The 27,680-nt window shown below is 40.0% G+C and overlaps 2 long non-coding RNA genes across 3 annotated transcripts in view; one reads left to right on the top strand and one right to left on the bottom strand.

Moving 5' to 3' along the window:
* Window positions 1-27,680, top strand: part of LOC310714700 — a 254,905-nt gene that overhangs the window by 73,748 nt on the left and 153,477 nt on the right. The window contains exon 2 of the long non-coding RNA XR_014529988.1: window positions 5,699-5,813. This is a non-coding gene — a long non-coding RNA (uncharacterized lncRNA). The remainder of the gene's footprint in view (window positions 1-5,698; window positions 5,814-27,680) is intronic.
* On the bottom strand, window positions 12,697-13,974 carry LOC310714548. 2 transcript variants are annotated; one of them, XR_014529891.1, is made up of 2 exons: window positions 13,888-13,974; window positions 12,697-12,947 (listed from the first exon to the last, which is right to left on the bottom strand). It is a non-coding gene; the product is annotated as an uncharacterized lncRNA (long non-coding RNA). The 2 variants fall into 2 exon arrangements; XR_014529892.1 differs by having other exon boundaries at window positions 12,697-12,950; window positions 13,888-13,970.

Raw genomic sequence — 27,680 nt, 5'->3', positions numbered from 1 at the left:
GATGCAGGATCAGGAAAGAAAGCGACGCCTTCCCCGCCCGCGACGTCTTCCGCTTGGCGCAGGGCCGCTCCGCAGCCGCGGAGGACAGCTGCGCGGCAAGCAAGGCGCGCCGCGTAGAGCACGGCCCTTGTGTGGCCCGGTGGCCAGGCAAGCTCGGGCGGGGACCCCCATGCAAATCTAAGACGGGAGAAGAGGGCAGAGCAAAGGGGGTCCCTTCCCCAACCTCCGGCTCTGAGACTTCCCTGAGCCCCAGAAAAGCGAAAGGATTTTCTCTTCTTCTTTTTTTATAAATATTTTATTAAGTTTTCAAATACAAAGTTAGAAACATACACTGAAGAAAAAAGTAAAAGAACAAGAAAAAGAAAAAAAGAAAAAGAAGAAAAGAAAACCAACCATTCAACACATTTTTTATATAACTAACTGGACTTCCTCGCATCTCCCTTACCCTGCATTCTTTATAATAAAGATATCAGCAAATTATTACCTTGTTTCGTACCTTATTTTGTACTTTTCAAATACTATACCTCTAAATTTAACATACTTTTCATCAGTTACTTATATCTTAAATTAAACATAGTATTACCTTAGATTTTGACCTTTTCTTACTTAAAATATAATTTCCTGTTTCCCAAATCTAATTGCTGAAGCTATAGTTTCCGAATCGTGTAAATTTTTAACATTCATACAACTTATATTGTTTTTGTAAATAGTCCTTAAATTTTTTCCAGTCCTCTTCCGTTGTTTCTTCTCCCAAATCTCGGATTCTGCCAGTCATTTCAGCCAGTTCCATGTAGTCCATCAATTGCGTCTGCCACTCTTCCAGTGTGGGCAAATCTTGTGTCTTCCAATATTTTGCGATAAGTTTTCTTGCTGCTGTAGTTGCATACATAAAGAAAGTTCTATCCTTCTTTAACACTTTCTGGCCAACAATGCCCAAGAGGAAGGCCTCTGGTTTCTTGGGAAAGGTATACTTAAATACCTTTTTTAACTCATTATAGATCATTTCCCAGAAGGCCTTCACTTTTGGACAAGTCCACCAGAGGTGAAAGAATGTCCCTTCAGCCTCCTTACATTTCCAACATTTATTATCAGACAGGTGATATATTTTTGCAAGCTTGACTGGGGTCATGTACCACCTATAAATCATTTTCATAATATTTTCCTTCAAGGCATTACATGCCGTGAATTTCATTCCGGTGGTCCATAACCTTTCCCAGTCCTCAAACATGATGTTATACCCAATATCCTGAGCCCATTTTATCATGGGTGATTTGACTGTCTCATCCTGAGTGATTTTCTCTTCAACCTGCCCTCCATCCTCTTGCAGAAAACTCTTTGCCTGCCCTGCCCGTATCTCGTTTTTGCTTTTTAATTCCACACACGCACCCTTCGGACTTCGTGGCAATCGGGCGCGCGGGTGCGTTTCCTAAGAGAGTGAGGACCCCCGCCTCCTCCCCACCTGCTCCCTCGCCAGCCAGCCAGCCGCGCGCCCTAGCCGGAGAGCCCCGGCCGTCCCCGTCGCGCAATCGGCTGGATCTCCCTTCAGCAGGCCGTGCTCACAACTCGGCCCAGGGACCCCCAGCAGCGGATCTCCGGCTCAGCTGAAGAATCCGGCAACAAGCCCCCTCCTCCCCAATCGCTCCGCCGAAATACGCTCCAAAAACCCCCAGATAGGCCGCTGGCCGCCAAGTCTAGTGGCGCCCTGAGCGAGGGTCTCTCCCCAACACCGCCACCTCGAACTGCGTTCTCCCGGCTACCCGAGCGAACCAGCGGCAGGACCCCGGTATGGGCCCCCCCAATATTTTTTATAAGTCGGCGCCCCTGCTGGAGCCTACAAGTGACCTTGTGCAATTGTCCCAGAGCCCTCTAAGCAAGGTACAGGGGTTTAAAAGTTGTTTCTGTACAGAAATATCCTTCGGACACCCCATGATATCTCATGGTATCTCATGGTAAGCAAGTATCTACTGTCTCCTATCTATATCTATCTATCTATCTATCTATCTATCTATCTATCTATCTATCTATCTATCATCTATCTATCATCTATATCTATCTATCTATCTATCTATCTATCTATCTATCTATCTATCTCTATCTTCTATCTATCTATCATCTATCTATCTATCATCTATCTATCTATCTATCTATCTATCTATCTATCTATCCTCTATCTATCTATCTATCTATCTATCTATCTATCCTCTATCTATCTATCTATCTATCTATCCTCTATCTATCTATCCATCTATCTATCTATCTATTTGTGATCTGCCTAAAGCTGTGAATGCAAAAGAAAAATAAGTGTGAGTTGCAGACCTACTGTACTGTTGCACAGTATCCCAATCTCATAGTGGTGTGAAATTCCAGGGGTTCCAGACATTTACCTGGGTTAGGAATGAGGCACAGTGGAGACTGTGGTATCTTTATGATATATGCTTTATATACACAACCTTGAACTCAAACAGAAATCAAGCATGACTCAGGCTCTTTCTCCAGCCTGCTGCTTTTCCTCACATCATTGCCCAAGTCTCTAAACTCTGGCTTTATCTGTTGAGGGAGGGGACCCCACCATTTGCCATCTTGCACCTAGCCCCTTAATCACTCATCACCTCACTAGGAAGCTAGCTTGGTTTGATTAGCTTTAAATGCTTGCTGGATCTAGAGATCAAAGGGGTCTGGTTTAGAGTTTAACACCTCAAACTCATAACAGTTTGTGTAAGCTGTGTGGTTAATACAAGATCATAATTAGTTGTACTGTGCCCACTCTGAATTCCACCGCTGCAGCTCTTTGTCAAAATTGTTTCTAAAACCCTGGAAGTCTTTTGCTGCTGCTTCTCCCTGCCCAAGTCTGCACTCAAGAGCTTTAAAGTCTTGACACTTCTTAAAAGTAAATTTCTGATTAAGCTGTATGGGTTGCATAGACACATGTTTTGCTTAAAACAGGATGGCAAATCCTAAATCAGAGTCTAGAGGAGAACACTCACAACATCTAAATCTGTATTTTGGTTTTCCCAAATGGAAACCAGGGCATTTTGAGGAGACTGATGTCACTGTGTGTGTGTGTGTGTGTGTGTGTGTGTGTTCACTGGGGCTGAGAAGGGATTTCCACACACTTCACATGTTTAAAAAATTCCCTGTGGTGCCTACAGCAGATGGCTGCCATATTCCAGAGCAGCTCAAGTGGCCAATTGCTTTAGAGAGGCTTTTTACCTTTGATGAAGTTAAAAAGAATAATAATAAAAAATTAAACCCCTACTTCACATTGATGTAAATGTATTTACATCTAAAAATGTGTCCAAGCTGGGACCCTGGTCTTTGAAGGGGAGTTCAACTCCATCCAATACATGTTTAATGTATCCCTTTGTCACCTGATGAATCACCCCTACCAGCAACATTTCCACCATTTCTAGATGGATTTTTCTACATGATTCTTGTACTTTACCAGTTCTGAATGGCGGAAATTGTGTAAAGTTTATTGTCCGTCAAGTGACCATTTTCACTTCTTGGCCCTTGTAAATTTCTAAAGAAGACATTCCCTCATTGTTCCTTAGCTTCACAGAATATTGTTTTTGCCCGTAAATTTTATGGAACCCTCTGAGTCACACTGAGAGAATCTACGCAGGACTCGTTCAACTTGAATAAGTTTCACAGAAGCCTATTCATTGGCTGTGATTTCTTTTTTCCAACTTTGTCCCAATATGCTCTCTGTAGTTGTGTGTGTTTGTGTTTCATCTAGAGATGTAAATATGAATATGTATATTCCAATTTGGGGGAAATGCATTTTGACATTTTTTGTTGTGAAAGCTTTCCTTTACTTAGCTTAAAAGAAGTGCACCTATTTGCCTCTTAGGGTACACTGTAGGATATATGTTATTCCTAAATGCTACCCATGGGTGGCCAGTTTTTAAGCATGCATATGCAGGTAATGCTCCTACGGTGTTGAACAATGTTGCAAAGCATTTGCAACCACAGACACTGCTAAAAAAAGACTCACCAGCCTCATCAAAAGCTGTAGAATATACAACAATAATAATTGTGTGAACAGAGAAATCAAAGATCCCCTGCTTTAAATCAGCACATAAAATGGGGGTGGGGGGACTCAAGAGCTAGCCAAATCGGTTGAAGTATTTATCACCAGAAGAGCAGAGGGAGCCTGCAGGATTACTGATGATCACCTCAGGCTTGGCAGAGCAGCAGGAAATTTCTCCCAGTTTTCTACCCAGCAGGAAAACTAAATTTCATACGTTGGCAACCACTGCGTTCAACTCAAAGCTAATTGTTCCATGACAAAATAGCTGCAAGTATGAGACAGGAGGCAACAAAAACCATTCAGCACTAGTGAAATATTATCAGAATGTCACATGCTGGCAAGAATAATAATTTCTGTCACTTTCCCTGAATTTTAAGAAATAGCCTCACAATTTGAAAACACTCACAGAAGTTACAGCAAAAATAATAATTTTCCCCTTCCCTGAAATTGCCTGTTTAGTCATATTCAGATTTATACTTTGGCTAGGTGCTTAGGCATCTTCTGCCATAATAAAAGTGGCACTTGGTGTCTCTGCACTAAGGTTTTATGAAATGTACAAATTTGGTTGTGATTTGGTGAAAAAGCTCCCAGGCAAAGAAGATATTGGCTGTTTCCAAATTACTGCCTTAGAGCAGGGGTCGGCAAGGTTTACCTCGCCTGGGCAAGCTCACTCCAGCAGAGATCCCTTCGAGGGCTGGATCACTTGTGGCATGAGCACACGCGACCGCAATTTCCAGCGTCTGCGCAGACACAATTTCCAGCACCGCGGAAGCGAGTCCCCGCGCTGTGCTGCACCAGTTTAGCACAGCGGGCGGGGACTCGTTGAGCAGGCGGCTCGTGGACCGATTAAACGACCCCCGTGGGCTGCTTGTGGCCCATGGGCCTTAGGTTGCCTACCCCTGCCTTAGAGCATAGTCATGTCCCAGGTCCCCAAAGCCTTGGATAGCAACTCATTTCCACTCAATGTATATTGTGTGCATGCATTCAAATGTGCTGCCCCATACCACAGAACCATAGAAATGCAGAATAACATCAATATGGCTGGTCAAAGACTCAATGTCAAAGACCACCTTTCGTAAGGCAGTGCTTTGGATGTGTCCCCTTTCAGTTTGTTGAACAGAAATCTATTAGCCACAGTACATTCTGGGCAACTTTCTGGGACCTGCATGCCAGTGGTGTAATGTTATTTACCTGTGTACAGTAGCATAGTTTCTATACACACTTCTCTATACTCCATGCAGGAAAGCAAGAGGTGTTGTTTCAAGGATACATTCCAGCCAGGCAAAAACATTACAGGAGGGTGCAAAGCAAGGCTGGTGAATGATGTGGAGGGGTGTAGCATATGAGACTCAAAGACATTATGCAGGCCTAATCAGGGATAGTGTTTTGTTCTACCATTAACTCAACCTTAAAGTGAGTTTCTGTGTAAACATCAGGAGACAAGGCAGTTAGTAGTCTGTCCCTTTTCCCCAAATGCTCTGGATTACACTATATAAATGACAGTCACCAGAGGGAAATTCCAGCCTTTGAGAGGACTCCCAGTTAAAGTACCCCCACCCCAAAATGAATGGTGAATGGTGTGATGACAATGAGGCCTATTCATTATGTTGACTGTTTTCTTAAAATAAAAACTGAACTAAATTTGCTCCTGTCTTTCATTCATTACAGATTAAATGGCCATTTCTGATAGCTGGCTTTCATGTGAGTCAGCAATTAGAGGTTCCTTTCTGCCCCCAGTTTACCTGCCGTGCTGCTGACAAAGTATGAAAATGAGCAAAAGTAGGTAAGAGGTTGCCTTTTACTGTTATAAGTGCGTGTATGCATTTGACTTACTAAGAAACCCTTACCATGCACACTAATGAGAGTTTGCATACATCTGTGTCCATAGAAATTGGTGCCATGGCATACCCTTTACAATGTTACATCTCTTAATTATTTTCTGTTGAAATAAATTCAATATGGCTTGGTCTCTCACCTCTAATTGGGCCATGGTTCTGATATATTTTCCACAGAAAACATTCTAAAACATTGCACTGCAATCAGCTACTAACATCCAAATGCTCTGTTTCGGTGACCTTTGATGCTGGGATAGGAATTTATGACATAATTAGTCAGATAGGTATTTGCTTATTTGACAGTAATGTCAAGATTTGAGCTCTGTGGTTATTGTGTGCTTTAAAAGGTTTAAAAATATATTTCTCCAGTAACTGTGCTACAGTTCCATGGATTTCATTATAATGGAATTGGTACCCCCCCCCCATTTCAATTAAATATGGGATTCAGTTAAAAAGTTCACTTTTCTGGCAATTACTTTGTTGACGGTTCAGATTGCTAATCATGTTTACCTTCCAATTGGTTTCAGTCACTTAAAGGTAATAAAAGGTTGCCTAGGATCTATAGCCTTTTAGTGGAAATTCACACCTGAATCTGAGTCTGAAGAATCTGAGTCATAAAAAGCATGCTTGCTATTTTCAAATGTAGGAGCTTGGCACTATGCATTATGCAGTACATATCTAGGCATGTATACCAAAAGAAAATTCCACCCAGCTCAGTGCTTTTCCCAAATTAGTGTGCCTAGGATTCTAGCCTTAGGCTGTAAGCTTTACCACACCTGGATGTAAACCCCATTAAACATGGTAGGACTTACTTCTGAGTAAACATGCGCAGGATCATACTGCATAGATCATTTGCATATGGCAATAAAAGCCAGACGCAAGCAGCTAGCTCCACGTTGCCAGCTGTAGCTGCTCAAATTTAATCTGCATGTCCAATAGTGGCAATTGTGGAATATGGTTTAGGAAACAAAGTACAACTAAGTATTGGGATCTGATAAATTTGCTGCGATATTCTCATTAAACAACCTTGGGTTTAATTCAAGACAGCTGGCATGCATGGAGAGGCATGCTGCCTCAGTGTCTCTTCCTGCTTGAAATTCTGTGTTCCCCATTCACTATAAAAGGGTATCTAAAAATGACCATCATAATTTGTACTTTTGGCCAAATTGGATTAAATTTATGGGCACAGGAGTCCTTCCAGAGTGGGTTACAACAAAGGTTCGGAGTCTTTATGTGGGAGAAAAAAAGGATTCACTTTCCTCCATAACCCCCAAGGAAGATGGGGAGCAGCAGTTTGCCTCTAGCTCTTTCTTACCTTAAAATAATTAAGAGGTGGCCAAATGGTGTATTCTTGCAGAAACATTTTTAGAACTTTGCATCTTCATCCTGGCCTTTTCTTTCCGGCCCCTTTGTCTTCCAATAGGCTTTTCATGCCTAAGATATTGCCTACAGAGTTCTAAAGAGCTCCTTTTGCTTTGCTTTGTTTAAGCATAGCAACATAGAATTTTTTAAACATGTAAATGAAGCTTTTAACTTTTAAAAATATCCTCTGCTACTCTGATTTAAAAACTTTTCAGACAATATTTTAGATGGCCTTATTTCTTGCAAAGCCCATGGACTTAAAGAAACAGAGAACTATAGAGCTATACATCACAGAAAAGGACAAAAATGGCAGGGGTGCTGAACCCTCATGGGAAGACAGCTGAAACACACTGATTCCCTCATTATTTGGCCAAAGCACAATACCCCCTACCAGTAGAAGCCATGGGCACTATGTTCCACAATCTAAGAGCCACCACAGTTTGTATGAAGTTTGAATTGTAGTCTGAGATGTAGAAAATATATGATAGAATTCTACAGAATAATCTGCCTCTGAATCAAACTAGTGTAGTTTCCAGTAGAACTTTTGAGTCTCCTGTAAGTTTTTGCAAATTATTTGGTTTCATGGGCTTGAAACTTGGGTCAGTGGAAATGGTATTTCTTGCCACTAATGCTTTCAGATATAAGTTTGGTTGAGGTTTTTTTATATATAGGTTTTATGGTGCCTATTATTTCATAATAAAGAAATTCCCATGGGGTATTTGGCTGGCATTCTGCTCATGATTTCCCAGCTTTGCTACAATGCTTGAGTGCACAAGCAGCAAGCAGAGAACCACTGTTACATTATATGGAATATTTCTTGTTGCTGGATTGAGCAAGCACAAGCAAATGCAAAACACTTCTAGCTGTGTTTAGGCATATCATGCATTGGCTAAGGGTGCCCATGACAAGCTAATTTATCTGGGGAAAGAACAAGACACAGTGAAGAATATGTTTCATCTTCTAAGCTGACAAGATGGATGCTTAAATGAAAGCAAAGAAATGGGTCACCCTGGAACAAATCTACCTTCACCTTTCTTTTCTAGGCATAGTTATCCTAGACTCCATTTCTGTAGCATCTGCAATATGTGTTTTCATGCAGCGTTTCCAATACAGAGTTGTTGTAGATGTTATTGGCTTCTTACACTGACACACTTCTGTCTTACATAGAGGGGTGGAGGGAGAGAACAATAGTTTTGTATGTTTGAATGAAGCGGGTATTGATGGTGTTTTCTCTCTCCTGAAAAGTACGTTCATGGCTATGCCACAATCCTTTTGTCAGATGACCCCCCCCCCCACTCTTTCTGTCCACAAGCAGAACAGGGCTGCAATCAGAAACAACTCGCCTAGTGGTGGAGCACTGCAGTAAAAGCCTCCTGGTGGCAGCATTTCTGCTACATCTTAGGACAGAGAGGGACAAGGTTGTGGTTGCAGCTGTGCAGATGTATCTGCAGAGCCCTTCCACACCCACCTATGTGCTACCAGCTTTGACCTCACCCCCATCTTGAGCCTCTCTCTTGCAGTTGGTGACAGTGGTGCTGTTACCATGAAGCTACTGCTGTGACTCTACCCCATCAGAGAAGCTGCTCCTAGCTGCAAGCCTATACTCACTCATCTGGGGCTAAGCTCCACTGAACTCAGTGGGATCTACTTTTGACAAGTATAGGATTGCACTGTAAATCATAGTAACATAGGACCATTGGTCCATCTAGTTCAATATTGTTCACATTGATGAGGATTGAGGGACACTTTCTACATCCCTTCATTAGGAGAACTGCCCATTTTATTTTTATTCTCTGCTTCCTGTTCCTGAACCAGTTGCTGATCCTAACGAATCAGTGCTTGGTTAAGGAAGAAGAAGCAAAGAGTAGAAATAAATGGACAGTTCACCCAATTAAGGGATATAGAAAGTGGAGTCCCCAAGAATCAGTATGGAGGTCTGTACTTTTCAACTTGTTCATCAATAATCAAGAGTTGAGGTCAGCAGTGATTTAATTGCTGGTGATATCAAATTGTTGAGGATGGTTAAATAAAAAAAAAATATTAAATGATTGTTAGGAGCTCCAGCAACTAGATGATTTACACACTCTTGAATATTCACATGACTGAACTTGCTTGATCCATGCAGAGATTCAAGAGGTAATAGAGTCGGGGCCCAAAGGCATTGCTGTTTTTTGAGCATATGAAAAGCTAGAAGCTGATCTTGAGACTTTCTATAGGCAAATAAACCATTGGAGCTCATTTTCTCATGGCTGCTGGCCTTGCTTTTAAGGAACTGGGACCATGACAGTTTTTATTGGATAAGTTACAATTCAAAAACACAGCAGGAATAGATGTTGTAATTCACCCATGATTTGTAAGCACCTGATGTATTATATTAATCAGTCACATCTATGTAAATGTGTGTACACAAAGATTTAGTGCCACCTCTTACAATGTAGTATAGAATTTAATTTTTAATTTTTTTGCTTGTTTAATATAAATGGAAATAAGAAAGTCTTGACATTAACAGTAGCTTAGCAAATCTATTTTCAGAGAAAGCTTTGATTTGCAATACTGTGTAAATCACTCATTGTTCTTTGAAAGCTATTTCTTCAGCATGAGAGGGTAATATTAAATGGTGATGGAAACTAGAATATAATCATCTCGGCCATTGAGTTATCTCAGATTTTCCAGATGATGCTAATTTCCTAGCAAAGAGGCTACAGGAATGCAAACAAGGCTAGAAGCTACGCAGAGCAATATCTGCCGTTTTACCCTTTAGAAGAGAGATTAGAGAAAAGTGCAAATAAAAGGAAAATCAACTTTAGTATATTAGCAAAATGCCTGTCATTATGATGGGTGAAAGGGCCAGAAGATCACAGGGAGCTCACGGACTGGTATCAGCTTTGACACTAATCCTATTTGAGCATTCAATAACAAACTGCAAGCAAGTAGAGTGGAGAATGAAGTTGCATCCACTTGCCCTTGTCCTGTGCCTCTGTCCGATCCTGGCTATGGGATGAGGACCTGTCTGGAGCAGGACAGTCATGAAATATACATAATGTGTCCTTATCAGCTGTAAATCTGGACACTCATGGTTCTAATACATAGGGACAGCCTCCATGCACTCAGCAGGCTATCCCTGTTAACTCATGGACAGCCTTATGGAGAGGCTAGCATAGGTTCCATTAGTGGGGGGTAAGTCTTGCAAGGGTGGCCCCTTCCCCTTCCTCATGTGAGTATCATTGTGGAACAGGGCAATTGTCACCACTGTGGAAAAATTGATGAGGGAATGCCTTGTCAGAGGCAGTAGACCAGGCTTCCTCAAACTCAGCCCTCCAGATGTTTTCTGCCTACAACTCCCATGATCCCTAGCTGGCAGGACCAGTGGTCAGGGATGATAGGAATTGTAGTCTCAAAACATCTGGAGAGCTGAGTTTGAGGAAGCCTGCAGTAGACCTCTGAATACTAGCTGCTGTGAAACACTGGTGGGGAGAGTGCTGTTGCTATCACATCCTGCTTGAGGGCTCGATAGGCATCTGGTGTGCCACTGAGAGAACAGGATACTGAACTAGATGGGCCTTTGGCCTGATCCAGTAGAGTGGTAACATTGATGTGGGCACTGATGGAAGATGGCACTCTTTAGAGATTGACTGTTTCCATTCCAACCTGTTTTCAAACATGCCTATCCCTTCTGGTTTATGCATCAATCTGTTGTTGTTCTTTTTTTAAAAAAAGAATCCACATAAATATTGCATTTAGATAATATTAAATAGATATATTTTAAGGTATTTTCCCTCAAAACATAAATTACTAATTTATTTAGCCAGTGGATGGGCCATATTAGTCTCTTCTTTGCCACAATGTTCTTCTTAGGAGCAACCATCCTGTAGCTCTTGGTCCCCTGGCTAATGGCAGAGGCTAAAGTGTTTGGTCCTGCAGCTCCACAGTCACATGACAACTGTCAGTTGAAACCAAGTGATCTACCTGTGACAGGGCAGAAGGCTCACTGCAACCATTCCTTTTCTGACTGATGGACAATGACAGGCTGATCTCCCCCTTGCCATGATTTTATCCTTGGAAGGTAGGGGAAGCAGCATGCTTGCGATAAATTTCTCCTAATATAATGCATTTTTATATCTTTATCTCCACTAATATATTCATTTTAACACACATTTTTACTTAATATCTGCATTTTGGGAAACATTGATTGGAGAACTACACTGCAAAGCCAGATTAGTGCAAATGTTCATGGATGTCTGTTTCAGTTTTTGTATTGTTTTGGAAAGTGTGAATTTTATACATTTGGTTTCGAATGTGAAATGAACTGAATTTCTCACCATCCCTAGAAGGCGTTCCAAGAAGTGCAGAGAGCCTTGCATTGACTGAGTAGCATGGAGGTTATTCGCATGTTTAAATGCCAAGGAAAGGAAGGGGGAGAACTCTCAACCACCCCCTAAATATCTTTTTCCCACCCAGAAATGATTTTTGGAAGATTTTATTTTGTCCCCTCCTTCCCAAAGAATGGTTGATAAATTATCATCATCATTATAATTTTTTTCAAATTTTTTTTTTTTTGCATTGCTTTAATTATGAGAGTATATGCAATAAATATGGTGGAAGCCAACTTTCCAATCCATCTATTTTCTGCAAATGGTACAATTTGTTCCCTGCATGACAGACATGATGTTGCACACAGCTCTTCCTACACAGAAATTATCTTGATGTAGGGTGGGGGGGGGGAATGACATGAATGATCCTCTCTCATAATGTATGCCCTGGAGATCAGTGGAATATGATTATACTGTGCCTCTAACTCAATGTCCACAAGATATATTGCATCTATTCAATTCATTGTATTGCTTAAGAACCACATTTTGAAGAGTTCAAGGGCCACACGATGGTTCCTGAGCTGTGAGCTGGTCATTACTTTTGCTATATCGTTTGTTCTCTGCATAATATATATTTCACTTACTTTAATTCTTTTACTACACAAATCTTTTTCTCGTGACATAAAACATGAACTTGTTTCTTGACATACTTTCTGAAACCAGTAGTTAAGATTTACAATTTCCATTATGAATGATATCTTGCAAGAGAAGAAAAACATGACTGTAAGGCAAGCATACATTTTCCATCACTGCACAGCAGTTCGTCTTCAGTGACTGATGTTGTTTGTAGTTTGGGAAAGTAATATTAGAGAAACAACAAATAAGAATTATATTTTAGCAGATACACTCATTGTTCATCCCATATTTTGTTCCATTCTCCAGTAAAGTGAGAGCTTATTACTGCCAATAATGAAGATAAAAAGCCAGTAAACCTTTTCTCATAGCTTAATATAACTATAAACATTGATGAATTACACATAATGAAATAGTCATTATGACAGAATTGTCTTTTAAAATGATGTATTTAGGGGTGAAGTCTATAGCACACAACATGCAGATAAATACAGACACGATAAATAATGGAGAGACTGAAACTGTAAAATGTGCATATGTTTCTTTCAAATAAAAATAGCAGCATGTACAACTGAGAAAGAACCGAGAAAGGCTTGTTGATTAAAGTTGGGCATGGAGGATTTGTAGAGCATGAATTGAGGGTCAGGTTCTGTACCTTTGAATCATCATATGAGAACGTGTCTCTGTTAGCTATTGCAATTCTGCTGTTAAAATATCGCCTTTGAACTTAGGTCATATCCAGAATGTTGGTTTTGAACCTGACCCATGTCCACATTCCTGCTGAGAGAGAAAAGGGGCGGGGGAAACATCAAGGGAGCTCAAAAAATATTGATCAGATTTTGAAATGCACTTCTCTTCAAAAACATTTTTTTAAAAGGCATTGTGTTTTGTACTCTGTAACACTACACAATACCACACTAGGGAACCAGGTGGTTTTGAGTTTTTCTCCAGTTATTGGTGCCTTGTGTCCTATGAGATCTCAAATCCCTGTAAAGCTATGTCCCAGCGATGACAAGGGACAACCACTTCATTTCAACAGAGTCTACCTAAAGGACTTCTTTGAGTTATTGGTGACAGTTTCCAGCTCCTCTGCATCTAATATTGCTAATTTGATGGCTCCTCCTAGTCAGAGCCTAGGTTGGTGTCTTGACACCGAAAAACTAACTGCTTGCAACCTCCACAGCAGTGCCAATCCTCCCTAGGCAGTTTCTGCCTGATTCAGCCTCACATTTTCTCTTGCCACCCCATCTAGTGACTGTGTTGTAGAACATCTTCAGTGAACCTTCAGAACCAAGAATGTGTGGGATGGGTGAGCTAAAACAGGACAACATTTCTCACAATGATAGTTTTCTATACAAATTAAGGAAGAAAAGTGTTGGAATAAAAGTATGGTTCACAATAGAAGATGCACTTATAATAAAACGATGCTTTTAAGTAAGTGACATTTTCACATTGCTCTTTATGTGAAATTTAGAGATGTAAGGATAACAGAAATCCAAGACAAAGGAAGTATTACAAAGTGTAACTCATATGTAGCATTGAACCACCAATTATATGTGATAATTTCTTTGAACTACACTTTAAACTTTACTTTCTCATTCTTTGAGATTTTTGCTTAGAGAATCACTATACAGACTCAGGAAAATTTATTTTTTTTGTGAAGTAGATAGAATCTAAAATATTAGATTCTGAAATATGTGGTTTGCTATTTTCTTACCTTTGTATTTTTCCACTGGGGAAAAAAGTTGAATGGCCAGGTACCTTTCATTTGTCCCAGGATAAAATAAACTAGATTGTTTGTTCTGTTCTGTTCTATTCTATTCTATTCATCTTCTGCACTTGGTCTCAGGTATTGCCCCTAATTAGGGCTTCACATCCTTGTATGGTTACAGTGAAGTATCTGAATCAAGGGATTATTAGTTTTCTAGTGTTCTTTATGGTACCTAGAGATACACAGTCTCCTTTGCTTCAAACAGTAGAACAGAACTTCTCCACCTGACCCTCTGGGCTTTACCCAAACCATGCACCCTCCTGAATCACATCTTTCACCAGCCCTATTTTGCACCCTCATTTTGCCTGGCTGGAATGTGTCCTTGAACTCTGAAACTGCTTCTTAATTGCCTACATGGAGGACAGAGAGGAAAGTGAAAGAATGTGGGCCATATATAGAAGCTAACCTACTGTGCAAAAGTTAACGTTCACATTTATTGCTCTGCTCACCTGTGCTTGTGGCCCTGTCCGCCACTGGCATGTGGCTTCTGTAAGGTTGTCTAAAAGGGAATGTAGCTTTCAGGCCATAGTTGCAATAATGCCATTCACCGTTTCGTTACCTCCTCATAAAATTTATTTTGAGCAATAGAATTTTGGATTTTGGGGTGGTTGACGGGTGCCCCTTAATACTACTGAACTGAAGCTCTTCCGAACTCTGCCTGAACGTGCTAACTCTTTCAAGTTAGCAGTTCTAGGATATCCTGCCAGCGTTAAGTATTCCCATCAAATGCAAAGTGCAAAAACTGACTTAAATGTACCTTGGAATGAGAGTGATTGAGAGGCAGTATACATAACGAAGGCAAATAGGGGAATGGAATCTCAAATATAACTTCTGCTGCTTATTTTGAGTCACAGGCTATTTCATTAGTCATTGTTGTGAAGATCTTTTGGAAGACAAATGAGTAGTTTTACAAATTTACTGTGCAAAGTCTAAGGTGTTTTTGACAACTGAGATGTGTGTTTTCAGGGCCCAACCTATATTTGTAATCTGTTTTACCCTTTTTAGTTTTGTAACCCATCCTGATTCCAGCTGGTGCACAGCTGGTAGTAAACAAAAAATAAACATAATAAGTGCAAAGTGCTTCGTACTTGTTCTAACCTGGAGTATTTACTTAGCAGAGATAGCTAACCATTTATCCTCCAGGTGTTTTGGGTTCTGAATGCCATCAACTGCAAGCAGCATGGCCAGTGGTCGGGGATGATGGAAGATTTAGTCCAACAGCATTTGGAAGATCACAGGTTAGCACAGGACTCTGGATTTAGGGGATAGCCAGGTTAAAGCAGTGCATATTTCCACTTAGGCATAACCAGGACTTTGGGGATCTTTTCCAGAAGCTCACAGTTAAAAGTCAAGTGAAGTGTTGGTATATTCTGTAGGGATTGAAAGTGCTTGAAAGACTATTCTGATACTTTAAATTAGGGCTGTATGGAGGAAAACCTGGCTTGCCACTCCCCAACTGGCTACATGCTGCTACCGTAGAAGGAGCTGATTAAATGTTTCCTGCCCAGCTGGAAGGCTGCAGTGATCAAAGAGCCTGTCTGTCTCTTCTGTCTTATCAAGTGGCTAAAAAATAAACAATGCACAGAACAAGAACTCTGAATATTGCTGCCTGTCAAGAAGTAAGTGTCAGAAATGCCTGTGCCATGAGATGATTTTTATTATTTTTGGAGACTTGCAGATTTGCCATGGTAAATGTTGTTCTCCGTTGTAAATAATAAATTGAATAATAAAAGTTGTTCATAGGGCAAAGCTTCTAGAGTGGACTCCATACATATAAAATTTTGTTACATTTCACCCTGGATTCTTCAAGCTTTAAAAATAACCAGTGAATCATGGAACTGTAGAGTTGGAAGGGACCACGAGAGTCATCTACTTCCTGCAATGCAGGAATATTTTGCCCAACATGGGGCTCAAACCCACAACCCTAAGATTAAGAGTCTCATTCTCTGCCAACTGAGCTACAAGATGAACATCACAGAACTTCTGATCTGCCCTGTATTAGACATACCAAGACAGCAAAGAAAGACATTGCTTAGATATTGAATATCTTTGACGTGTCATAGGATCACATACTCAACATGTGCTTGAAGCTAGCTAGGAGAATTTGTTGAAGTCTCCCCTCCCTGCAACGAATTTATTTGTAAATGCGTGATTATAAGCTTTTCTTGTGTTACAAACCAGTGCACTTACATAGGCCTTCAGGTGTTTACTTGAAATGGGAATTGGTGGAAGGGCAAATGGTAAGTTGAGTAACTTTAGGAAAATAACAAGCTTCATAGTCCTAATACATGAAGTATAATCCTGTCTATACGGTATCATAAAATATTTAGTCCTCTAGCACATCAGTGGAGAGATACACCTGAGGACAACACATGCCCTCTCACTACTGGATGAAAACTGACAATGCTGGAAATTTCTTTGACAACAACTCAGGTATAGCAAGCAACAAGAAGTGAGCATCTCTGCACATATCTGGCCAATGATCTCCCATCTGCCCCAAAGCATTGGATGCCTCTATGTTTAGCAGGTCATTTGCTTTCACCATTGTACTTGTTTGGCTTCTCGCTACATTGAATTTTATGCCATTTTAAAGTTACCTGTTGTGAAGGGTCAAGTGAGCATTTGTGTTCGATGCAGTGCAGTGAAAGAAATTACAGCTGCTTGCTGAGTTTATTTTTACACAGATAAGCAGCATTTCTGGGTGGCATCTAACAAAAGAGGTATTTATAGCTCTTCTCTTGCAGCAGTGATGGATGACAGGACACAGTTTAACATGTACAAGTATTTTCACAACAATTTCATTTATATACCGAAGTAGCCATAAATCAGAGAATAGATGGAAGCTAATAGGATGAAATTGAGGAGAGACATACATTTGTGTAATACACTTTTCAGTGATGTCCAACCGTAGAAACTGTTTCCCCAGTGAAGAAATAAATAGAATTAAGCACATTGATTTGGGGCATTTCAGTGTCTAGAGGGACTATGCACAGCAGCAGATGAGTGTTTTGGGGGCATCATGCAGCTATAAAAAAATTTCACTTTTTTGGGAGGGAGGACTTTAGGGATGATAAACATTAACAAACTGAGCTTATGGTGTATGGCTAGGAATGGAAGGTAATTCAGTTAAATATATATTTTCTAAGAATAAAGTAAATTTGCAGTTGGATTTGTTCTGAAGCTGACTCACATCTTAGTAATCAGTTGGAATGCTTCCCCATGGATACATCTAGGCTTTGGGTTTTTGTCTCGTAATAAAATATTTGTTGAATTTATGTATTTATTCTTGGTATTTCTAAGCTACCTTTCCTGACTCTGGATTCCACTTAGAGTCTTACGACAATAACAACAATATGAAATTCTTTTTTTCTGCAACAGCAATTCATTAAAACTCATAATAAAACAACCAAGTAATAAAGTTCAATAACACATCAACATACAGCGCAGGAACATTTTCTACAATAAAACCTTTCCATTAAAATCTAAGAGATGTAAACGAAAGGTCTGTTTCTCATACGGTATGCTCTGCACTCTCAAACAAAGATGTGCTCTTCCAAGCCCATGTTCCCAGCATGTTTGCACTCCTGTCTCAATGACATCTACACTGACTTGGTCATGTCCACAGAATGGAAGATGGTAGGATCCCCAAGGACTTGCTCTATGGGGAGCTGGCTTCAGGCACAAGGCCCATTGAGCAGGTAAAAAAAACAAGATGAGCAAAGGGTTCATGGAACACTCAGGTCTTCTGAACCAGCCCAACAATTTGTACCAAAAATCTATGGGCATTCAGCACAATCCTAGCATTTATCATATTTTGCAGGTTTGAGTCATTAAGTTAATAACTTCTTTAAATGGCTACTGTGCTGCCCTTCCAAAATTCATGAAACCCTTTGGGACCTTTGAAATCCTAGGGATATGGCCAATTCCACACACTGTCTTGCAGGTTAATCCTAGTATTTCCTCCAGTCTAAATTGTTTTACTACACAGTCAATGGATACAAATTGCACAGCCATTTGAACATATGCTCCCTTCCCTAAAACTGAAAGCATTTTGCACCACATTCTCTAACATCTTGTTTAGCTATGCCATGAGACTTTGGTGTGCCACATGCTGCAATATAACATAATGTAAGCTCCAGCAATCTGGAAATGTAACAAAATGTCGAAAAGTTATTTTTCAAGTGCACAAAAACAGGTTGCAGTTTTTACAGCGTTGTGGTTGTTCTCTTTGGTTTGAGAATCTAAACATTTACTAGGTGGTGAACAAATGAGATGTGTCTAGAAAAGAAATGTGATGACTGGGATTACATTGAAGTGTTCTCCAATAAAAATGTGCCAACTTCTGTCGCTGGTGTCTGAGCCTCTATGGATTATCAGACGGCTGCAGTGTTCATCTGATGAAATTTCACCACATGGACAAAGTTAAAAGTAACTCTTATGCTCCTTTTCTTAGGTTAAAATGCTATTTTTTTCCAAGTATTTCCTTAAAAATTACTTTTTGTACATCCTTTAATGGACCAGCTCTATCATCTGGTAAAATGAAGTCATTGGCTCAGGCAGCAGGCAAATTTGTGCTCCCTGTGCCTGCTTCTTGCTTGTTCCAATAGACTATCCAGCAATTCCTACCCACCAAGACACCAAGTTTGTATATGGTTTCCGGGAACAATCCTTCTTCTGTGCTGTTGCCATGGCCTATTTGCTCATCTTCCTGCCCCAATTGCTTTTCACTCCTCTACTTTCTAGCTATGGTAGCAATTTTTTGACAGCACGGGAAATTGCTTGGGCCATGTTGCCCACCCTTCCTCAGAGTGAGAAAGATGACAGGATCAGCCACAGTCCAATGCATGGCCAGCATTTGCAGCAGCAAAGCAATGGGGCCTAGAAAGCTGTGGGCTGGGGAGAGGAGTAAACTGGACAGAGGGGTGGTGGCATCTACATCAGGTGGCACAATGTCTTTTTCTGGCCCTGGGGTTAATAAACTTTGGTGAGATGTTTTACTTCCTGCATTGCAAGGGATTGGACTAAATTGCCCTTGGGGCCCCTTCTAACTCTACAATTCTACCTCTAGTCAAAGATTCCATACTATTAATAAAAAATTATACTGCACAGAATTCACTTGGGCAAATACAAATTATTTTAAATATAATTGCCTGTTATCTGAGAGCCCTGGATTCTTTAAAGTTGATGTAAATATCATCTCCATATTATCCCCTTCCTCTGCCCTTTAATCATATACAGGTGTATCTTATTAGTTGCAGGGTCAGAATAACTTTTAGAATGTTTTAAAAATCAGCACTAAGGCCTTCTGAAGAAACAATACCCGATCAAAACCATATCATTTCTCTGAACTGCTTTTGGAACTGATCTCCGTAAGCTCTCCCATACTTAGATTGTATACCAGGCTCTAGTGGCAGTCTTTGCTTGACAGCTAGTACTGCAATAACTTCCTGTTTTCCAAGTTCTAGTTAGATGAGCATTACAGTATTAGGCCACCATTACTACAGTTGCTTACTGGTGCCTGTGAGCATGCCCATGCTTAGCAAGGACCTACATTGGTACCCACAATTTCCCTTCCTTCATGCTGAAATTAGGTGTGAAAGCAGGGTGATGTTGTAGCCAAAAACATAGGTTGTGGTGTGTGCTTGGTTGTGGTGTTTGTGTGCTCAATATAGTTTATCCATTTTGCAGATATGCCCACAGGATCAAAAAGGTTGCGGACCTTTTAGATCCACATTTGTACACATATTGAAAGGTATTACCAAAGTCTTCACACTCACTTGTTTGACAACTGTTAAATGCCTTAATTTTTGTGTGAATAATTTAAGTTTCTTCCCCACATTTAATATTAAAATATGCTATATATTTTTTCCCAGGCTACTTGTTGGTTTGGACATTCTACACTGTTAAATCTATTATAACACATATCAAAATATTTTAACCACTTTTGCAAATTAGGATCCAGTAAAGTTTAGTGGAAGACTTCAAACCTCCATTGGATTAGTTTTTAATTTAATTCTTGTTAATCTGGCCCTGAATAGAGAGGCATGAAATATACAGCATATAGAAATTACCTGTTTTGCAGTACATCATTACTATAAAAAGACTCTTGGCCTTGGCAGTCAGATTTTCAGAATTACGAAGGAATTCATGACTTGTGTTTAAAACCATCAGGCTTGCAGTCTAAAGACATCACACAAAAGGAAACGGCTTGGGAATGAGGAGGAAAGAAGAAAACTCCAAGTGTACATTACAGAAATAATCTAGCAATAATGTTAGTCTTAACAGCGTTAATAAACCTAGCAACCATTCCTAATGACATTATATTTTCAAAGTATTTTCTAAAGCAGAAGAAACAGTTCATAGAATAAGAATACTGATGGCACTCAGAAATGGAGTTTTGGACCTTGATAATTCTTGTGTGGAAGAAACTAGAAGCAGTTCAAACACAGACCATAAATACATAATGAGAAAACATTTGCATCAGATAAATATATTTCTCTACCTCTTTCAGTGTTCAGTGGCTGAATTGCCATCTGGCATGAGTTTCAGATGACTAAAGCTGGAGCACAAACAGTTGCTGCCAACATCTAAAACATGTAAGATGTTCAAACGTCACGCATGCCCATCAGATAACTGATGACTATTGTGAATAAGGCAGAGGTTGGTAAAATTCGAAGGTGTTTCACCCACTTGCCACTTCTTGCCACTTACGAGCACTTGAGCATTACGGTGCACGTTGCAACTTGATGACCATTCTCTGACACTCTTTTGTTATCTGGAGTACAGAAATGTCAAATTTTGGAGACCTTCCCACAGATTTTCACAAAATTAATTAATGCTGATACGTTTCCCCTATCAGAATGAAAGGGGCAACTATTCAGCACATTGGATCTCCTGTATCCAAAACAAATGCAAGAGAGGGAGAAAGAGAAAGAGTTCATGCACACAATTTTGAAGTTGTAGGGTGCATGGGGTACATGTCTCCTTGCAGACATGCCTAGAACCCAGTGGTTGCCTCCCTGAGTGGAGCAGGAACATGGGGACAGTCCAGTTTTGGTGTTTTATTTACAGCAGGGAGTGATGGCATCATCTGCTGGCATAGTATCTGCCAGTGGTGCAAGCTGGTTGCAGGTGGGTTAGAGGACAGATGTGCCATAGCTCACAATCCCTGTGTTAAATTGGCTAAACTTAGACACCGACCAGCCCAAAGGTTACCCAGTTGATTTCATGACTGAAGTAAACCCAAGTCTCCCCAGTCACCATCCAACCATTGCAGCAGCCTTTCCCAGATTACTATTCTATCACTGTCAGAATAACCGGTATGGGAAGCAGTCTTTAGAGAGATAGTTGACAATTTAACTCTTTGCGGGTATAAATCTGATTATTTGATCTGCAATCCATATGAAAAGCTCTCATGCAGTTAAAAGCTGAGAGAGGTGCAATATAATCCTGTCATGAAGAGTGGTGAGTTTTTATAGCACCTTGTAAATTTATTTTCTTTCTAGGACATCCAATTCATTTTGTGCACACTGTAAATGCAAGCAGATGATGGTTCTATAGCAAAAGGGGGGAAATAATCAGATCAGACAATCCTTTGCAGGGGATAATTAAACAGAAGAGAAAAACACTATAGGTTTCACAAATGGACTTATTGGAGGAAATATAAGTAAAAAATGTGATGAAGAAAATAAATATTCTATTCTTTGGGGGGAGTTTAATTATTGTGAAATTTTAGAATATTCCACAATAATTCAGACACACAATATCCTCTATAATAAGCTATACATTTCACATTGCAATTTAATTACACAGCAGATATTAGGTGTTTACTCTTCCTTCCAATGGCTGAGTTTGTTAAGACATTTCATAACCTTTCCTTCCTTCATGGCATTTTTGGCTTAAAGAGCCTTCCCCAATTTGGAATCCTTAAAATGTTTCATTTTATTGGCAACATCCCTGATCATGTGGCCATGCTGGCTGGCCATGATTACAATTGTAGTTCAAAGTTTCTCAAGGGCTGCAGGATGGGGAAAGCTGCAAGTGGGAGTCACACATGATTTAATGTTATTCCCCTTCCTTCCATATAGCCACCAATATGTCTATAGGTGCCAACTCCCTGGGGCCCTGGGTGCCCAAGCACCCACAAAATTCCCCATGAAGGCGCTGGGCATAGGGTTGCCATACATCTGGAATTTCCCAGACAGGATACTGTAGTTGGCAGCAGTGTCTGTGCGGAAATTAGTGAAAATGTCTGGGAAGATCCAGACACATGTTGGCAGTGCCATTGTTGCCTACAAATTTCAGTGCCAGGGCCATGCACGGTGCATGGCACCCAGGGCACTGGGCACCCACGATCACGGGGCTAAGTTGGCACTCCTGCTCCCAAAACCCACACTGTTCCCACAATTTATTAAACTAATATGCCGAATTTAATATTCTTTTTCCTGACAGCTGTATTTGAAAGGTGTTTTACAGGTACAAGGGCTGTGGATTAGCATTTAATCAAGTGAGATCCTTGTGGCTGTCTAAACTGGTACATCCCAAACACAGGTTGAGGTGAGAACTAGGCCAGTATATGCTCCTTCTGTTTTTGATTTTAATAATAATAATAATTCAACAACTCATCTGAGTTTGCACTGCATGAAAGGGCCATAACTTAGTCCCTACAGATTCTGGCATCTCTACCTAAGGCTGGGGAAGTCTCTCTTGAAACCCTGAAGGACTGCTGTTGGTCACTGTAGACCAGCTTTTCCCAACCTGGTGCCCTCCAGATGTTGTTGGATCCCACTCCCCCATCATCCTCAATCAGCATGACCAGTGGTCAGGGGGAAATAGGAGTTGTATTCCAAAAAATCTGGAGAGTACCACATTGCAGGAGGCTGACGTATTAAGTTAGGTGGATCAAGGGTTGTAGCTCCACATACTATTCAGAGCAAGCCTCTGACCACCACATGGAAGGGGAAAACATCAGGAAAGACACAGATAGTTTGGAAATAAAATGATGGACTAGACAGAATTTTGGTATGATCTAGCAATGCTATTCTTTTGTTCTTAGGCTGACCTTGCTATTGACTTACAAAAGAGCGGGACACTGATATTAACATGGAGAAAGATATTGAAATAATGAATTTGAAAATATCTTTATGTTTGAAGTAGAACATTATGCAGTGTATTGGATGGCAAAGATGATTCAGTTGGGCTTTTTGCTCCATGATTGTGTTATTGAAACTCCTTATTTATTTATTTATCTTCTTTAGGAAAAAAATGAAGAAAGAGAAAAATATTTTGTCGCAGACAAGGTCTTAGCAAGGTTCAGGAATGTTAATATCTCATATTACCATTCTTTCCCTGCTAATTGCAAAAACACTCAGATATATGTATATAAGCAAGTTTAAAATAAAGAAGAAGCAAGAAGTGCCAATTGCAGTGTTCAATCATAGTCTCCTTTAGTTTTGTAGTCAGCAGAATATTGCCATCATTTATAATAAAGAAGACTTTGTGTTCTGAAGCTGAAAACATTAACAGTATGCAAATTGGCAAAAATGTATCAACACAGCAGTTCACACAGGTGTATAATATATCTCCAAGTTAACTTCATAATCCTTTGCGCAGAAAAAACATTCTGGAATGTTCAGGAATTCTGCATGGTTTGGATATTTATCTTTAATATCTAAATGTTACAGATTTTTAAAGCATTTTTATTTTGGTAGTTGTTATTAAAAATCAGTGGATAATATATAGAAAAATAAACATATTTTATATAACCTGCCTAGAGAGCCTGCTTAGAATTGTACAGCACATAGAAAGATGCTTTCTTGGTCCATCTAGCTCAGTATTGTCTACACAGATATTCAGTGTCTCTTTAAGATTTTGGGCAGGGGTCTGTCCCAACCCTACTTGGATATGCCATAGATTGAACCTGGAACTTCCTGCAGATGAGCTATGGACCTATCTTGAGGCTGTACTCCCTCAGCCTTACTTTATCCTCACTTTATCCACCCTCCAGACACTGTTGGACTGCAGGATCCATCATCCCCAACTATTGACCATGATGGTTGGAGCTGATGGGAGTTGGGAGTCCTTTAATACAATCCATTAGTATGTATCTTCATCCATTTGAATGCTATGTTCAGTTCTATTCAAATTATGTTCATATATATATATATATATACTGTATTCAAAAGACAGTCAGCACATAAGATGATTGGTAGAATATCATGCTGAATTTGACACCTGGATGACTTTGGAAACTATTTAGAGATGCTGGACTTTGTGATACCTTGAATGAGTCTGAAATGAATTCCCTAGAATAGTGGGTGGTGGTTGCCATTATATTTGAAGTATGAGTGAGCACAGAGAACAGCATGAAGCCTCAGAAATCCCAAGGTTTCCTTGAATTTTTTAGCATGGGCAAATCGAATTAGTATAATTACAGTGGAAGACATTAGAATGAAATAAAATGTTTCATGAGGTCATCAAAAATTAAATCAAGTTAGTATTTTATAGCAAGAGATTGATAAATGGAAATAAATAAATAAATAAACATTATTGCTAGTCCTTTCCTTATATGTGATCATGGAATAAAAGGATCTTTCACAGACACATGGGACAGCTATTTTATTATATACAATGTCCCTGGAGGAGGACAGCAGGTCATCATGTCCCGTTATCACTCCTCTAGTCATTTGCAACCCCACGTTCAATGCATCATTTGTTTCATTTTTAAAATGTAGGCCTTGGGCCACCTTGCAACCTTCACTGCAGTGCAGGGTGTGAAGATGAATGACCTCTAGTGTAGCACCCTGCTTGTGGTTAACGCTTAGCTGGAATGAAATATTCAACGCAGCAATAGAGAATTTAAAATAATTATTTATTTGTCAGACAAATAAATGAGAGGCACAGTGGTATATGGTTACCAAGCTCTGGCCTGGCCTCCTGCCATTATGGCCAGCACTTATATTCCCTTAATCCAGCCCCCTTTGCTCCTCCTTGGGCTGCCTCTGTCCAATCAGCCTGGTTGGATTTCCTATTGGCTGATTGCTATAACCAATCACAAAAAGATACACCCATATCCTTCTGTCCTTATAAGGAACACAAACAGCTATATATTGTTACATCTATAAATGACAAATAAGTAGTAATATATCTTACATGTGTCTCAACAAGGAATCTTAATTACCAGCTCACCTCTTGCCCTCCCTGCCCTATTGCCTTCTAAAACAAATGGTTAATCTTAAATTTTTATCTTAAACATATGTCAAGGATCTTGAGTTTCACATCAACATTGAAAGATATCCTTCATTTGAAGGTTTCTAAACAAATGTCTGACAGCTAATATATCAGGACAGCATTTGATGGCGTCTTCTTGTCTGGCAGGGGGCTGGACTGGTGGCTGACTTAATTCCAGGATAAATACAACTCTTCTAGCATTTGTTAAATCCTTTGCATAATTACATTTAAGCCAATATATTTAAGCTAATATATTTCATACATTATCATAGGTAACCTTTTAAAAGGAATAAGGCCTTTTTAAAGTAGAGAGAGAAAGAAAAAAAAGAACTCAGTTTAAAACAGTTTCAGAAGAAGGCTCTTCAGTTTACATCCCCCCCCTTCAGCAAGCTGCTTTTCCCATTATCTGTTTAAGGAAGAAACAGCTTTAAAAAGACTTCCCAGCTAGATGCTTTTTCTCCCATTTGCCTCTGGCCTTAGAAAATACAGCTCAAGGTTTAAAAGAGGCCCATGGTATCATTTTACTATTTGCCCATTCCTAATTATTTATCTCTGCCTTTGTTATCTTCTATAACATGTAGGGTCAATGTCCTACTCTTAGTCTGTATTTTCAGCTTTTACGACTTTGAGAATTGCTTTCTGCTATCAATCAAAAGGGGCCCCTTGTCTAGGAAAACAGTGCCAGTGTTTTCTTAAGCAGCTAGCCTTCTTGCCTGGCATGAATACTTTTGAAAATCTACTTTTGAAAATCTAAGCCCTCTTTAATATACAAGTCCTGATCAAACATTAATAAAATGCAGGCTTATGCCTGATGCCTCACTAGTACACACATTCCACTTTGGAATGTGGTCCTGGTGAATTCCTGAAGCACCCCCCTTGAAATCCAAGATGAAAACCAAAGAAAGAAGGCAAACATTTCCCAAAAGGTTTTTGGGGGGGGGATGGGGAGGGAGCAAATATGCTTTAGGAATGTGGATTTATGAAAGGGATAAAAATATTTACAAATTAATTGAAATACTGAAATCAGAAAAGGTATCAACATTTAATCCTGCCAACTAGCTCAGATTTCCCCCTCCCTTTGGTTATTCATTTATTTATTTTCTACCACCTATTTAAGATTATGTTTTGCTCTCCTATTATCCAGCCATGATGACCAGATTAACACTTCTTTTTTCTTCTTTTTTTGTGTGTGGCTTCCTTCTTACCATGTGAAATAATGCTTTGTTAAGTGCCTGGCTTTCTCCACTATCTCTGCAGAAAAGCTACTGAAACAAATATTACTCTTTCTCACTTTGTCACATTCAAAGCTTTGCAACCGGTGCTGGGCTAGAAATGTAAAATGAGTTTCTAGCACAGCACTGACACTTGCATTGTTAATGCGCCTTCAGGCATGTAATTAGCCAAGGAATTTTATCTTTTTTGCTCTGTAGTTTGATCAGAATGCATAAGCTCAGAGGAACTCTAAAGTATTGACCAGCGTCTTCGATAAAGGGAAGTTATAAGAGCCACTTGAAGGTACTTTCATAAACTTGAGTGCACATCATTAGCTTTCCACAACTATATTAGAGAGGAAGTGTAGCAATAATGATGATTATTTTGGTAGTTCAGCCAGCTCCAATAATGTCATTCGTTTCTCAATTTCCCTTCATTTGCTTTAGAAATATTGTTGGCCTCCTCTTCTTGGCAAATATGTCTACTCCAGCATTTTAACAAGCTTAGGGAAAAATCCAATATCCACTGGAAGGGCAGCCTAGGAGAACAGGATGCTGGTGCTTGCCTCTCTGTCAGTGATGGGCCAGAAATGTGGAATTTGGGTATGTGTGTCAGGCATGAGTTGAGGAGATCATGATCCTAAGCCCATTTGTTCCCTTGTCACACACACCCAAAAAACCAGGCTCAGGTCACCTCCAGGCTGTTACAATTTTGTCAGAGGGATTCAATCACCTACCTGAAATGTCAGTTTGCACATGTAGGACTTTTTTCCAGCTGGAACTCGCCAGAACTCAGTTCCGGCACCTCTCAGGTGGGTGCCACTGCCATTATAAGAGAACAAGGGAGGCATTCATGGTGAGTTGTGGCACCTCTTTTTCTAGAAAAATAGCACTGCACAGAAATATATAAAAATCTCTGTTACCTTATATTGAGGCCATTTCAGTAATCTGAATAACAATAGAGTATTCCCCTTATTCCAATATGCTGAAAAGGCATAAACAATTCGGATTGGCTACATCTTGTGTCAGAGAACTGGGGTAGCATGAATGAAATGTTAGGAGGCATAATGTTGGTGCCCCTGCACATTATATTAGCAAGTTCTGTGTGTCTTAAGCATCCCAGGATAAACAGTAGCAAATTACTTCTTGATATTCCAACCATAATACAATTCCACACTAATTTATGTTGGTCAAGTCTAACATCAAGGGTTCACATTGAGGCAGGTACAGCAAATATGCCAAAGGCCAATGAGTGCCTACTCCAACAACACCGACCCCAACAATAGCAGCAACCCTTGC

This window comes from Podarcis liolepis, assembly GCF_965112155.1.
Source record: "Podarcis liolepis genome assembly, chromosome: 9".
NCBI lineage: Eukaryota > Metazoa > Chordata > Lepidosauria > Squamata > Lacertidae > Podarcis > Podarcis liolepis.
Note: the sequence above shows the minus strand (reverse complement) of the source record. Positions and strands in the feature narration are given on the sequence as shown.